The following is an 11,802-nucleotide window of genomic DNA, read 5'->3' as shown; positions in this document are numbered from 1 at the left end:
TTTTTTTTTTTTTTTTTTTTTTTTTTTTTTAAGCATGGATATATTTGATTCTTCCAAACTTAGTACAATGTCTGAAACAGTTAATCAGTCAGTAAAGTTTGACTGCATAAGTGAATCCCCTCAGGATAGTCTAAGGGATGAATTCATTTATTCATTCATTTATTCACCATCTTTTGTCTGAGGGCATTTTACATTTACTTCTATTATAGTGTTTGAAGTGAAGCAGTCCTCCTATCAAATTCAAGCATTGCCAATTACTACCTGTGAAATTCCATATTGAAGTTTTGGGTTTTTTTGGTGTGTGCTTTATATGTCCAAATTTCCCCCTTGATGGTAAACTCCTTAAGGACAGAAAGTATATATTATTCATTTTTAAGTTATTCTCCTTTAAATGTTATCAGTCAAAATCTGAGTCCCCAAAAAAGATTACTTAATGGAAAACTAGTACAAAAATACAGTAATTGGTGAAAAGTGCTTTATACAGACAAGGTTTCTATGATTACTATGCTGGTGTCCCTCATTATAAACCTTCCTGTGGCAGCACTTCCATGAAGTAGTCTTTATAAAAAAGAATATCACTTTAATTTCCCACTCTGCTGCTTTTTACATGTGTCACTTTCAGCAAATCACTGACAATCACTGTTAATTTCAGATTATGGTTAATGCAATTAAGACTTTGACACATGGGAGATGCTCAATGTTTATTGTATTTCTTCTCCCTTTTGGTTCTTCATAAGAGTATTATAAATTGTCCCATCTTTACTAAAACCTGTTTTCCCTGCAGAGATCTCTTTTCAAAAATTTAACTCTTAATGGATAGTCTGTAGTTCTTCTAGTATAAATTCTCTAAGGAAAATAATTTAGGGGAAATTGAGAAATAAATAACTGACCACTGCCTAATACACTGTGTCTAAGTCAACTTTTATCAGGTAGTTGATAACATTAATAATAGTGAACATTTCTGAATGTTCACTATGTATGAGATATTGGGCCAAACATGCGATTGCATTTAATTCTGACAAGATAGCATATACAGTTTGTATATACCATTTTATATTTTAAAAATGCCAGGGAGGGCCAGTTATGGTGGTGCATACCTGTAAACCCAAAGGCTCAGGAGGCTGAGGCCAGAGAATACTAAATTCAAAGCCAGCCTCAGTAACTTAATGAGGCCCTAAGTGACTCAGCAAAATCCTGTCTCTAAATAAAATATTTTTAAAAAGGGCTGGGGATGTGGCTCAGTGATTAAGCACCCTTGGGTTCAATCCTCAGTAACCAAAAAAAAAAAAAAGAAAGAAAAAAGAAATACTATAGAGCTTAAGAAACTTGTTGAAGGTGATATAGTTGATCTCTAACCAAAATATATCTGTAGTATCTTTAAGATACTGGGTACCTGCTTAAAAATATATATATCAAAGTTTTGAGCCTAATTAAGATTGCAGTTGAGCAATAAAGTATCTGCATCTTTGAAATTACATAAAAGTAGTATACAATAATTCCTTAAAATGTCTCAATTCCAGTAATACCAGGATAGTTGGTCACCTTAGTATAAAAGAAATACTACATTATATTCTGATAGTAGGAGGTAAGGCTTACAAAGTATCTACTGCAGTATCTATCACATGGTATATCTCTATTCCAGATTACTTGTTTGATCTCCAACCACATCAATTAAACTGTACTGGGGACTTTATTTATATTTTAAAATCTCCTCAAATACAACAGTGAACCTGAAACCATAAAATCCCCCCATTCTCTTTACCCATGTCACAGTAGTGACAGATTATAACTTAATGATAAATTAGAATGACTTTACAAATAATCTGGTTAGAGTTCTATAAAACAATAAGGGCTGGGCACTGTGATGCACGCCTGTATTCCCAGTGCCTCAGGAGGCTGAGGAAGTAGGATCACGAGTTCAAAGCCAGACTCAGCAATTTAGTGAGGCCCTAAGCAACTTATTGAGATCCTATCTCTAAATAAAATATTAAAAATAGGGCTGGGGATGAGTCTCAGTTTTTAAGCACCCCTAGGTTCAATCCCCAGTACCCCCACCTGAAAAAAAAAAAAAAACTAAAAAAATAAGGGATCGTAAAACATCCAAGAATAACAACAGAGCCAGCATATTGCCATTCTTAATATTGAAGGGGAGAGAAGAAAAAGTCAATAATTGGAATCTTGGGAGAACTTTGGCTTTGGAGCAAATTACCCTAAAATAATAGTGACTTAATTACAGGAACGAAGCCACAAACTATAGACAAGCAAGAAGGAACAGGGAAATTATGTACCAATCTCTCCAATCTTTCTCTTTATTACTTCTTCCCTCTCTCATATTCATATTCTCTCCCCCACCCCAATGATCTGTTAGAGCTTCTCATTGCCCACATAAAATCAGATGCCACAGAGCAAGGGAGCTAAGTTGATATAGGCTATAAAATCAGCCATTCATGGAAGAAATTGGTAAAGAAAAGTAAATAGTCAGGAAAAGTAAATGGAAAGTATATAGCTTATCTACTAAACTCAGATTTCTTCTAGTGCATCCTTTCTCAGTGATTAACATTAATAGCCATCCAGTTGCATAAGTCATGTTCCTGGAACTTATCTGAAATACTTGCTTCTCTACCATTCCCCATATAGATTTTAGTAGAAAATTAGTTTTACTTTCTAAATCACTCTTTAATCATCCCATTTTTCTCCATGTTCACCACCATCTTTGTCCAAGCTACCTTCATATATCAATGACTTTGAGCCTCATAACCAATCTACAAGTTCCCATTCTGTACTCCTTTCGATATTTTCCCAGAGAATGAAGAGTACTGAGAAAGTTGAAGAGGTATTTCTTAAGGAACATTTTACATAAAGTATTCTTTCAGTAATCTGGTAATGAAGATGAATACCCAGTCTATGTTACTGACAGAGAACAATCAGAGATATATCACTTTGTATCAACCACAGAACTTGGTTACTGAGCCTGAATAAATGTTCAATGAGAAAGGAGTGATCCTGGGTTTCTGGCCTAAGCAACTGAAAAATTAGAGATTTTTTCATTGAGAAGAAAGATGTATAAGTTTAGGAAAGATACTTGAAAATGGCATTGAAGACAGAGAAAATCATAGACTGCTCTTTATCTGATTAGGTACACTTTCCTTGACATTGGAATAGACCTTATGGATCAGCCACTTCAGTCCAGAATTAGCTCAGAGAACTTTCAAGTTATATCTTATGTTTCCATTAATTATTAGTGATAATTTTAATCTTTATAACTGTTGGGATTCAATCATAGAAAATAATTAAAGCTGTCTCATGTAAAAAATTGACCTCAGCATTTTAGAAGATGACATTCTTCCCAATTAATTTGAAAAAAATTCTCTAGAAACAAGTTAGTGTTTAAAATTTTTTAAACAGTTCCCTTTGTTCTCAAGATCAAATCCAAAGTATTTAGAATGGTTTATAAGTCTTCATATGGTAAGGCCTCTACTATCTTTGACATCATCATCTAGAAGCCTTTGTCCTATCCATTTTGAAGTTCTTTCAGATCCTAAACTGACCTTGTTTTCATTTATTTCTGGACCTTTCTTTGCACATAATTCTCATTCTCCCTATAACACCACAGTTATTGGTCTAATTCCCTCTTCATATTATAATGCCCATTGTAGATATTTAGGGAAGACTTGCTAAATCCCCAAAGAGTTAAGTGCCAGGCATGGTGACACACACCTTTAATCCCAGTGGCTCAAGAGGCTGAGGCAGAAGGATCAGAAGTTCAAAGTCAGCCTCAGCAATGGAGAGGCACTAAGCAACTCAGTGAGACTTTGTCTCCAAATAAAACACAAAATAGGGCTGGAGATGTGGCTCAATGGTCAAGTGCCCCTGAGTTCAATTCCTAGTTCCCCACCCCCACAAAAAAAAAAGAGTTAAGTAACCTGTTACTGTTCCCCATAGCTTACTACTTATACCCCGTGCTTACTACTACTCATTTTAGCACCAATCACATTATTTTGAATTTGACTATTGTATTAGTTCATTTTCCATTACTATCATGAGGTATCTGAAGCTGCCTACTTTTAAAACATAAATGTTCATTGAGTTCACAATTGTGCATGTTAAACGGCATGGCACCAGCATCAGCTTAGCTCTGATGAGGACCTAGGGTCAGTGGTCACTATGGCAGGAGTTATGTTCAATACTGTGATCACATCACCAGATCTGAAGCCAGAGAGGCTGGGATGTGGCTAGGCTTATTTTTTTTTTATAACAACCCTCTTAAGACAATTAAGAATTCCATGAGAACTACCTTAATCTTTCCTAAGAACAATGCTCCCCATAACCTAAAGTCATCATTCTAGGATTCTTCAGTCTCTTAACATTGCTACACTGAGAACTGATCTGCTAACACATGGATTTATTGGGAGAAAACTACATCTAAATTACTTATTGGTTTTTTCCATTGGACTTTAAGGATCTTGAGGGCAGTGACCATTTCTTTCATCATATTCTCAGTACCTAGCCTAGGACCTGATATATATTAGTTCAATATCTATTAAATAAATGTGCACTGTTGGCTATTTTTTTTTCATTTAAAGCACCACAATAAGGACTTAAGGGCTTTTCTCACTGGTCCTTATAGCAACTATGCTCACCATCTCTGGGAATCCAACTTGCAGGAGATTTGAGGTTAAGTCTAAATGTCTTATAATGAGGTTCAGAATTCAAGATAGAAAGAAATCTGTCCTTTGGGAGCTTGTCTCATTTTCTACTTTACTTCATATGCATGCATGCATGCCTGTGTGTGTGTGTGTGTGTGTGTGTGAGAGAGAGAGAGAGAGAGAGAGAGAGGGATGAATTGAGAATCTAGAAGGACAAGGAGGAAAAAATGGTGGTGAATGAATACTAAGAGGAAGGGAGCCACAAACATTCACTGGGTATTTTTACATACCTGACTAAATCAAAGCACTTTGAATACATGATCTGTTATGATCCTCATAACCACCCTACATGAGGTTATGAGGAATTAAAGCTATCCTTCTGAAGCCAGATTTAAAGTTAGGTAGTCAGTGTAGTTAGGTTAATCGGGTCTAATATCATATCGAGTGAAATCTAAAATGGAGGCCATGCTGACAATGATTCCCGAAAAGCAGGACAACTCATGGAATGTTAATGAAGTCCCAAAAAGGCCCTAGGCCAAAGTCCACCCCAAAGAAATGTTAATGCAACCCAGGAAACAGCCCCCAACAGATTTGGAGATAGCCCATCCCAAGAAGTGATAATGAAGTCCTTCCTGCCCAGATTACCTGTGTCCCACCCCTAGGGCCTTCCAACCTACATTCCATCACCAAAACTATAAAAAGGGGAGACAACTGCACTTCCCCAGATTCCACCTCTTGGGTCCCCTTCTTCCTCCGGGAGAAGTCTTTTCTGCTGTCCTTTAATAAACTTCTAATTTCTACTCTGACCTTGCCTCGGCGTGCTTCTTTGGTGTTATTCTTCAACATTGGGGAAGCAAGGACTCATCACTGGTCAACAGTGGTAACACTTCTCTTAACCTACATGAGGTTAAGTGATTTACCCCATATTGCATAGTGAATAAAAGGCAGAATGAGAATTTATATCTAGTTTTGACTTCAGATCATATTTTCTTTTATCGGTAACAAGGGTTATAAAACATTCTGTGTAAATGGAGAGCTGGTAAATACCTCCAGCTTGATTGGTTATATGGTGTCTTCACAACTACTTACCTCTGACAGTGTAGCATGAAATAAGACATTAGGTGATTTACAAAAGAATGAGCACAAACATATTCTAATACAACTTTGTATAAAAGTGGGTGGTGTGTCAGCTGTAACCCTTGGAAAATAGTGTGGTGACACCTTTACTATGAGAGTGTTTTTCAACTCTACAAAAAAAACAGAAAATCACCTGAGGAGTTTTAAGGATGCAGATGTCTACATTATATCCCCAAACAGTTGACAGCTGAAAGGCTTTGAGACAAACAGTTTTTCATTGAAAGTTGCTTTATTGTTCTAAAGCTACAGACCAGGAAATAGGTTCAAGGACTTTAAGTAAATTAGTCTAGGCTACAGTTGTTAAACGAAAATGGCAATGGACACACAGCTGCCTGTCTTCAAATTCTCACGTTCTATTCTCATGTGTTGTTCTGATGAAGGAAGGCAGAGGTCAGCTGTAGAAGGTTTATTACCTTGTTGGTTAGATTGATTACTAATGTGCCTTTAGCCAGTTAAATTCCTGTTATTTCTCCTTTTCCTAGTGGAGAGGAGAAATGTTTAAAGAGTGGTGGGGAAATGCTGCTGTTAACAAAGATGATTTCATTTCAGTAATCCATTATATCTGGCATGTCGAATATTGTATTACATTATTATAAGAGTCAAATTTATTATTCCAAATTAACATTTTCTTTTAAAATGCTGGAACTGAAAAGATCTTACCGCAAAAGCTTGAAACAAAAATAACATTTTTTTGCAAGAATTAAAGCTATCCTTCACCTCTCCAATAGAAAACCATTTGTTTTTCACACAAAAAAAACTAGTGGCAGGGATGATAAAGATAATTGTTTTATGTGAGATATCAAGACCTCTGGGTCAGTAAATTCGTAAAGAATGCCATAGTCACAGAAGATTATTGTGAATTAACATTAATGCAAAACTGCTATTAAAATAAAACACTTTAGGGCCCTATTTAAATGTTAGAGTGTGCTCACCAGATTTAAATTCACAGTATGGAGAAACTGACAGGCTGAAGCTTTCTAAAACCCACAATAGTTACATAATTCTTACAGGCATTCCCTTATACCTCAAATTCCATCTCAAGATAAAAATTATTACTTTATAACTTCAGTTTACATATAAAGTACAAAAATAATTCTCATGATGAATACTGTTTTACAATATCAGTATAATCTGAAATATTCTCCAATAGTGTTAATTTTGGTAAGATACAAGTATGCTCATTTTTTTAATCTTAGTGATTTTAACCCCTTTTAATCTTTAAAGAACAGAATTATATTTATCAAGTGAAATGATTCTGCAATAATTTTCAAACTGAAAACACAGAGTATTCATTAAATGGAGTCTTTGGATATATAGTCTATGATCATACAAAATCAAACAGGATTTAACAAGGAAAGAACAGCAATTAGAAGATAGGACTTTGCCAATACACAAAATAAGTCCTTTGGCTAGTCAATCAGAGGGTATGACATACTCTTTTTCCAGCTCAAAGTTCCCCTTACCTACTGCAGCTCCGGCAAACAAGAGGCTGTTTGCTTAGCAGTTCTGTGCAACTGGTGCTTTCAATCAAGTAATTAGAGAGAGCAGGGGAATTGGCACATTTGAAGAATCAATCAGACTTATGGGGAGTCACAATCGGCACTCCTGTAATGGACCAAATCTGTCTGGAGTCAAGGGCAGCGGGTATAAAAGTACCCAAAAGTCAGGTTACTGCCAAACTATCTTTACTTATTTCCATTTACAAGTCTTACCTCCTGAATTGTAAGCAGCACAACAGATGAACATCATATTATTCAACCTTATGCATTGCTGAGAGTACATGTAAACAGTATAAATCTTCACCTCCTAAGTCCTATTTAAATATGCAAAACAAATTGACTTTTTAAAGGAACCCTAGAGACTTCTTGTTTAAAAAGAAAACCTCTAAAAAGAAATCATTTGCCAGTGAAAGAAATGCATCCTCTGACTTGGTCATTCTTTCACTTTCAGGGTCATCTTATCACTTGAAAAGTATATTGAAAATCATGGCCATTCTTTCAAGGAAATAAACAACACATGAACAAAATTTTGCACATAACTTTAGGAAATTCCAAGATCACTCTGCAAAATCTCACAATTTGTAAAGAATATCTGCTCTAACTCATCGCTTCTGAGAGTATATTAAAATATAAGGCAGTGAATGCTTAGGAAAAGTATTAGTGTATTGTACTTTATATCAGGTGAAAAGTATCTACAAATTTGTTGTCTATACCAATTAATTGAAAAAATCTTCCATTTATTTATTCAATAATATGTAGCACTTCTATGTACCTGTTTTATTGCTAGGGAGCAATGAACAAGATAGAGACCCAGCACCCTTGAAGGTTATATACTGAAATGGTTATATACAAAAATAAAGGTTTATATACTGAAAGGTTATATACTGAAGGTTATATACTGAAATGGTTATATACAAAAATAAAGGTTATATACAAAAATAAAAAACTGCCTATATATGCAGAAAGAAGGAAAAAAAAAAACCTGAGGCAACACCAGAATTCATTTTAAACAATGTCTCTCAACCCTGGCTGCTTATTAGAATTATCTGAGAAAATTTAAACATTTTCAGTGCCCCAACCACATTATTGCAATGTCACTTTCTTCCTTCCTCTTCTGTTTCACAAAATTTCCTTAGAAAAATTCATTATGTATTGTTTGTATTTCATGTACATGTCGGGTGGGGGGTATTTGAGCACTGAGGAGAGGGAAAGTTCTGAATTATATGTAAGTATATATCTATTGCAGAGGCTAGCCAGCATATGCAGGGTGGGGAGATGATCCATGAATAAGGCAATTTAGCAGAGAAATGATCTCAGAGCCAGAAATGACCATAAGAACCTGAGGTTCCCTAGGGAAAAATGTGAATTTCTTCCAGAGGCCACTGAACTTTCAAAAAGTCTGTATCTTAAAGTTAGGGAACTCCAAAAAGGCATCTGGGTCACACTTTAAGTTATATGTGTGCTATCTGTATGAGTGATGTTATAAATAACAGTACATTTCATTTGGTTTGAGTACAGCTAAACAAAAAGAGTAAGTGGCTGCACCTTTGAGATAATCCCAAAAGAAAGTTAACACTCATTAAAAGAGACAAATGATATCATATTCAATTTCTTTTACTCCACTTTCTCTCTCTCTCCCTTTTTCCCTTCCTCACTCCCTTTTTTCTTTCCTCCTTGTTTTAGTCAGCACTCTCGCTGATGTGACTTAAAGACCCAACCAGCACAATGGCAGAGAAGGAAACGTTTATTTGTGGGCTCACAGTTTCAGAGGTTTCAGGCCATAGACAGCAGGCTCCATTCCTTGGGGCTTCAGGTGAGGCAGGACATCCTGGCTGAAGAGTGTGGCAGAGGGAAGCAGCTCATATAATGATCAGAAAGCAGAGAGAGACTCCACTTCCCAGATACAAAATATATACCCAAAAGCTGCGCCCCCAATGCCCCACCACCTCCTCCAGCCACACCCTACCACTTGTTACCAATCAGTTAATGCCTATCAGGGAATTAATTCAGTGATTGGGTTATGACTCTCACAACTCAATCATTTCTCCTCCTCTGAACCTTGCATTTTCTCACATGTGAGCTTCAGGGGTCTCCTCACATCCAAACCATAATATTCCTTTGCAATCATCTCTATTTTTTTAGTAGAGGAGGGAATTAATACTTCACATACCCAAATTAGTATAATCAAAAATAAACCTGGGCAAGGGTGCTACAATTCTGGAAGTGTATAAAAGTAAAACTGATTTCCACAATAGTTTTTGGCTTTGGATAGAATCCATTCTGAAAAATGATGTTTTCAACCTGATTATAAGTATGACTCAAAAGTAATTGACTCATTCATTGAAACTAAGTAGTTATTTTACTTTCTGTAGTTGTAAGTTTAGTTTGAAGAATTACAGTATCCAAAAGTACTACTCAAAAAAATGGTGCTGAAAGAAATGGTTAGATTTTGTGAGCCTTATTTGCTATTGCTTATCTTTTAGAAGTTGTGAATTTTTATTACAAAGAAAATAAGATATAATATAGCAAGGTCTTTTTTGCCGCTCACTCTTTTGTGGTATCCAATATTTCTTAACCAAGTACTAATTTCTCATTAATTTCATAATTTGTATGTGTTTATTAAGTCACTGTATACCAACCTAAACCTCAGCACTATTGGCATCTTTTGCTGGAATATTCCTTGTTGTGGGGGTCTGTTCTTGTCAATTAAAGGATGTTTAGCAGCACACCAGACCCCTACACACTAGATGTCACTAGTTCTGACAACCAAAAACATCCCTATACCTTGCCAAAAGTCCCCTAGGTGGAAAATAAAGTTGAGAAGCACAGGTATATACCATTTCATAAGTAACATATATAGTAGTATTAAAAAAGTATAAATAATGATTGAGCACGGCTATAAAGGAATACACACCCACACACACACACAAATCTAAGAATAGAGGCATATAGATCATAAAGACTAGAAGATCTGATGTTGATGAGTACCAAACATTTTTTCCTGAGCTCCTTGATGATTAAAGGAAAGAGATGGGGAAGAAGAGAGAGAGAGAAACTGACCAAAATTTTTAAATTGAACCTTTTATATATTGTGCAGACTTGTTTCCTCATAAACATACAAAACACACATGTCAACAGACTCACATGCACACAGGTTTTCCATTGAGTAATAACCCCACCATCTATACTTATCCATTTCTTCAATAGTTTGAATCTTAGAGATTATCCTGGTACCTCTCTTTCCTCTTACACACTCACCCCTACATTCAACATTTTCTTAACTAAATCCTATCAACTTTATCAACAAATAGACCTAAAATGCATCTACTTTACTCCATCTCCTCTGTCTTCACCCTAATAAACACCTTTGATCATCTCCTGCCTTATCTATAAAAAGAGCCTCCTAATTTTTCATCCTATTTATTTGGTACTCCTTTCCTTTTTTTCTCAGAGTAATCTCTTTGAATGTAAATCAAATCATTTTACACTTACTCACACTCCATAATGGTTTGTCATTACACTCAGAATGAAATCTAAATTCCAATATTCAGACTCGGCATGTTTCTCCAAATACTTTCCTACCTCTCTTCTGTCACTATGAGTTGATTAGAATGATTTTCCTTAAGTTCTGCCTCCACATGGGTTACTGAAATACTATTAACAATATATCAAAATAGACATAAGTTTTGACTTTCAGTTTCAAAAGTAGTACATAAACATATGTAATGTTAATATGACTTGTTACACTAATTTTATCATAGGCAACTGGGGAAGCAGAGTAAGTCATCTTTTTAAAGGTGTATTCTTCAAGTCTAATATTGGAACTTGATGTTTATAGGGAAGACAATCACAAAGGAAAAATGGTTGTAAAGTGGGGAACAACAAATACAAGCTTGAAAGTAAAATGAGCAGCTGCCCTTGATCATAGATATGAAATCATGAGGATGGACTGGAATTATGTCAAATTCTCATTGCCTCCAAATTTTTAAAGTGAATGTTCTGAAAAAGAAAAGAGAAAAGAAAACAAAAAATCTTGGCACCATTTTTTCATGAAGTTTAACACTCACTGGGTTTATAAATAAAAGAAACTGAAACAGGATCTAGGGGAAGATGGAGCAGTTGCAGGCCTGGCTGCTGTCATATACTAATAAGATGAATCATCAGATAACCATCAAAGTATATGAACTACATATTTCTCATGAGTGAGAAAAATCATAGTTGCTTCCCTTGACCCACCAAATCTCATGTAAAAATGTCACTTGTAGCCCAACTAAGCAGAAACATAAAAGGAAAGGAATTCTGCATGAAATAATTCAGTCTTCAGCTACACTGTCATATTACAGAGCCACTACAAATTCTCAATTAATTTCATGCTGGTATAGAATATAACAATTGATTTTGAACAAAATGCAGCCAGATACAAGACTTGTGTAGGAAAAAAAAAACCTTAAATAACATAGGACACTTAAGTTGATTTATCAGTAGCTTTTCAAAGATTCAAACACTTTAAAACTAGATTG

The sequence above is a fragment of the Marmota marmota genome, unplaced genomic scaffold (assembly GCF_001458135.2).
Source record: "Marmota marmota marmota unplaced genomic scaffold, marMar, whole genome shotgun sequence".
In the NCBI taxonomy this organism is placed as follows: Eukaryota; Metazoa; Chordata; class Mammalia; order Rodentia; family Sciuridae; genus Marmota; species Marmota marmota.
This window is presented reverse-complemented; position numbering follows the sequence as displayed.